This window comes from Penaeus monodon, chromosome 43 (genome assembly GCF_015228065.2).
Source record: "Penaeus monodon isolate SGIC_2016 chromosome 43, NSTDA_Pmon_1, whole genome shotgun sequence".
NCBI lineage: Eukaryota > Metazoa > Arthropoda > Malacostraca > Decapoda > Penaeidae > Penaeus > Penaeus monodon.
Window position 1 is genome coordinate 6,281,250 of NC_051428.1, and position 5,000 is coordinate 6,286,249.

The following is a 5,000-nucleotide window of genomic DNA, read 5'->3' on the forward strand; positions in this document are numbered from 1 at the left end:
ATTATTTTTTTTCTCCAAAATATATAGTTAAGCATTAACTTTCATTACTTCCTTTATTCTTCATTTTTTTTGAAATTTTTGAATTCTTTTAACACTATCTTTAAAAAAAGACACCCCGAAGTAAACCAAATCAATTCAACAGAAGTGAACACATAACACAGCTGAAAAATATAGCTATAAACTCTTTATTACCCTATTCATACCAAAAAACAAGAAGTAAACGGCCCATTGAGTTTGCAATCTATACCCCCTTTTTCTCTCTCATTAAAATAATTACGGGGGTCCCACCATTTTTTATAAATAATATTTTCTACCCTAATAAACCGGGAAAACATGATGTGGCACAAATTAAATAATGGAAAATCACAATACAGGGGCCCTCAACTGTACGTTTTTCCCTCATAATATCTAAAAAAAGCCCTGTATAGGTATAATCAACAATATAATTTGTAACAACTTTGGGATATGAAAAAAATGCTTTTCCCAAAATGAAGGGAAGTGGGCCCGGGTTCGGGGTATTGAAATGCGACCTACAAGTTTCCCAAACTGTCCGGGAATTGTAAGTACCATAAAATTGGGGTAACTATTGGGTTAAAAAATAAAAAATAAAGGGCAAAAAATTAAGGATTCCCCTTTTAACCAAAGAAAAAAACTGTTTGGGATCCCCCCTTTTTTCAAAAGTTTAAAAAATTTTTACACAGTGTTTCTTGAAGGGAAACCCAATAAAATTTTCAATTCCCAAATTTCACTAAATTTTCTTTTGCCAACAAGAAAGCAATCTTTACAACTAATGTGTTTCTGTCATGCACAAAAAAATGAGAATGAAAAGGAGGCAGACAAGTCAAGTGTCATTTTTTTTTTTTAAATGTTTAAATGTCCCCGAAATTTTTTCCCCAAAACAAAAAGGGCCCATACCAAATTTCAAATACTTGCAAAAAAGGAAAATTCCCTTTTAAAGCAGCAAGCAAAAAAAATTTGATACATAAAAATTTTTTTTGGTTCTCTGATTTTCACCCCTTAAACCACTTCCTGATAAAAAAATGATGTTTTCATTTAACCTAAAGGGAAAAGTATAAAAGGGTAGGCATAATGAAAAATTTTTACTAAATAAGCCCGTGAAATTTTATGATAATCCCAAAATTGAAAACCCTTATTTTTTTCCCTTTTAAATAAAGGGGTAAACTACTAATAGTACCCAGGGTATTCAACTAAAACTAGTAGGTTACTCTGAATTTTTAAATTCCAGATTTTTAAGTGATATTTTTTCTTATTAAAAGCAAAATTTTGGGGTATACATCTTTATAAACCCACTCTACACACTTTCAGCTTGATATTTCATAACACTGCTGACAGATCTGCACATCAGCCACTGACTTATGCATGACTCAACTCTGATAATCTGGAAACTCCCAAATAACCCTCCACCTTTTGGGTTTTCCCCCTACCATTTATCAGGGAAAAAAAAAAAACTATTTCCCAAAAACAAAACATAGTGGAGGTCTGCTGTCCCTTCCATTTCAAGAAAGGCCCTCAAAAATTACTAAAGACTGCCCTCCCCTATTTCAGGAAACTGAACATTGTTGACCTTACATCACGACCAGAAGTTGGAAGTGGACGTCTGGATACAGCACAGCCAATACAATTATGAGAAAAATTACATGCATACATAGATACATTTTGAAACCCATGACACTTGAAGGTCTTGACACAGAAACCTCCACCCCCCTGAAGCCCCCTGAAAAGGGAAACCCAGGGACCCCTGAAGCTCTTGGCTCGAAACCGTGCTACTGTAGCTCATAAACCCGAAAAAATTTTAACCCCAAACCTCCCGATACTAAAACCTTGACCCCCTAAAGCTCCAGAACTTAAACCCCAACACCGAGGCTCCGGGTCCTTAAAACCTCCACCAAAGGGAACTCATGACATTGAAACCGTGACACCTAAAGCTAATAACACTGAAACCCATGATACCTGAAGCTCTTGACACTGAAATCTGTGACCCCCTGAAACTCCTTTACATCTCAAAACTTGTGACACCTGAAGCCCCTTTTTATGAAAACCCCTCCACCTGAAGCTCCTGATCTGAAAAATGTGACACATGAAAAACTCTTGACACGGGGAAATTTGGGGAGACCTGAAGCCCCGGGACCTTAAAACCCCACAACCCGAAACTCCCGGGCCTGAGGGGGAACCCCTGACAAATTGGGCCCGAAAACCCGTGAACCCGAGGGGGCCTACCCGAAAACCCGTGGCCCCCCCTGACACTAAACCCATTAGCCTGAGGGTCCTGACACTTCCGAAAATTTCTCGTTTTTATTTTTCCCGGGTTTCCCCCCCGGCTCCCTTTCCCCCTCCTCCCACCTTCCTCTTCCTCTTCCTCTTCCTTCCGCGGCTCTCGAGGACCCCCCCCCCCCCGCCGCGAAGAGGAGGGCCGGGGACCGCCGCCACGCCCCCTCGGCAGGCAGGGCCGCCCACAGCCCACAGGAAACGCCCACAAAATCCCTCGGAAACTTCCCCTCCCAAACCCCCCCCGAAAATCCTCAAAGAAACCTCCCCTCCCCTTTCCCTTTCCCTCCCCCTCCCCCTCGGCTGGCGGCCCCCTCCCCCCCGCCCGGCCTGTGCCCTCCTGCCCTCCCGGACTCACCTTCCAGTCGACTTCGGGCTGTGACCAGGACCTCAGGCGACCCCATCAGTCATAAAATCGGCCCAAATCGAGGCGCATCTCGCTCGCCGCTGGGACCTCTTGTGTACATGAAGGTGTGGCCCATCCCGTTTGGGCCGGGCCCCGGGGGGGCCGGCCCGATTTGGTTTTTTTCCCCCCGCGGGGCCCGGGTTTCCCCGAGGGTCCTCTGGGGTCCCCGGGCTTTCCCCTTGGCTCCCCTTGGCTCCTTTTAGGCTCCTTTTGGCTCCTCTTGGCTCCTCTAGGCTCCTTTTGGGTCCTCTTTTGGGTCCTCTTTTGGGTCCCCCTAGGCTTCCCTTTAGGCTCCTGCGGTTTTTCGGTTAATCTTTTGGGGGGGGGTGGTGGTTTAAAAGTTCGTCGATTATTCTTTTCCCTCGCTCGAATCGGGTGGGATATATATATATATATATATATATATATATTTATTTATTTATATATATATATTTTGTGTGTGTGTGTGTGTGGTGTGTGTGTGTGTGTGGGGGTTTTGTGGGGGGTGTGTGTGTGTTGGTGTGTGTGTGTGTGTGTCTGTGTGTTTTTTTGTGTTTTGTGTGTGTGTGGTGTGTGTGTGTGTATGTGTGCGTGTTTTAGATTGATTCAACTATTAGCTGTCTGTATAGGTAATCAGAGTAATTCGTCGATTAGAGGTTCTTTTCCCACGCTCGAATCAGCGACTCTACTCATCCTCTTCGTTTATCTGTGAATCTATATCTATTCGTAATTACACTGATTCGCCGATTAATTTGTCTTTATCAGTCTACTGGGATATACCTGGTTTCGTTTCTTTTTTTTTTATGAATTAATTCTACAAAGTTAATTCTACATACTTAATGAGACAAATGAGGAGGGCGGTATTTTGAGAGAGGAGATTAAAAGGGGGTATTGAAGTTCATATTAAAATTAGAAATTAAATGTTTCCCGAAGACTTTTTTTTAATAGCATCCATCATAAATTTCCTGTCCATTAATATATAATGAGCTCAGACTCCTGTATAAAGTCTTCACTTGCAACATCGAAGGCAACAAAGAAGCAATAGTTTCTTATCAGCAAGAATATTATTTGATTTTTATAAGATTTCTAGTTATGAACGTAACATAGACTTTATATAGATTCATATAACACACATTTCACGTTACGATAATAACAATAAAAATTATGAAATGAAAGAATGAAAAATTCCCCCCTTTAAACCCAAAATTTGAAGTTAAAAGGCTAAAAATTTACAATTCTTTATTGTTTCCCTTTTTTTATGTATTCTAGTCTTTGTCTAACGAAAGAAATAAAAAAATACACGAAATTGTCCCCGCAGAGATTATGCGATAATAGGCAGAGGAGATAGATAAATAGAGATAGATAGGTAAAAGTTTAAATTTTTAATAGAGAGAGAGAGAGAGAGAGAGAGAGAGAGAGAGAGAATTTAGATCAATCATATGAATTTAAAGAAATGCAAGTGACAAGGTTCTCAAATATTTGCTCACGCACACACGTACAGACACACACACGTTATACAAAACTGGAAGGGACTGTGATGTAAAACCTACTCCCTACATTTTATAATTTTATTAATATATATTATATATATATATATAAATAGGAGAGAGAGGAGAGAAAAGGAGAAGGGGAGAGGAGAGAGAGAGGGGGAGAAGAGAGAGAGAGAGAGGGGCGGTTTAGTGGGTGAGTGAAGGTGAGTGGTGAGTGGTGGTGAGGGAGAGAGAGAGAGAGAGGAGAGAGAAGGACGGGGCCGAAGATCAAGGTTACGTCTCTCTTAAAATTCTTCCCAAACCCTTTTAAAACTTATACCCCCGGTTTATGGAAACACAGAATAAACGTGACTGTCAGTTTTAACAAAAACGTCTCCCGGGTGCATGTATGTATCCGGTTTTTGCTTTCCCCGGTGGGAAAAAGGGTTTTGGGGGCTATCCATAAGTGCATATTTCGTGTGTGACGCGGGGTACGTGTAGTCACGAAAAGAAAGTCCTGGTATGCACGCACCTCAAAAGGAGAGGAGAGAGAGAGAGAAAGAGAGGGAGAAGGATAGAAGAGAGAGAGAGAGAGAGAGAGAGAAGGGGAGAGAGAGGGAAAAGAAGACAGAGAGACAGAGCCCGGACAGACACACACACACACACACACACACACACCCCCACACACACACAACACACACACACACACACACACACACACACACACACAAAGAGAGGAGTAACACGTACTTACATTCATGTGTTTTTGATAAACAAGCACATGTAAAACCGCCATTCACGAGAAATCTCTCTTTTTCAAACTCACACGTGCTAACTGACGAGGGTCTTACAACTATGGC

At 41.7% G+C, this 5,000-nt stretch overlaps 1 protein-coding gene across 1 annotated transcript in view; it reads right to left on the reverse strand.

Annotated features, from left to right (window-relative positions):
- LOC119568153 (USP6 N-terminal-like protein) overlaps positions 1–2,765 on the reverse strand; it is a gene marked incomplete at its 3' end in the record, with an annotated part of 33,803 nt that extends 31,038 nt beyond the window's left edge. The window contains 1 exon segment of the mRNA XM_037916556.1: positions 2,645–2,765.
- Between the last annotated feature and the right edge of the window lie 2,235 nt (positions 2,766–5,000).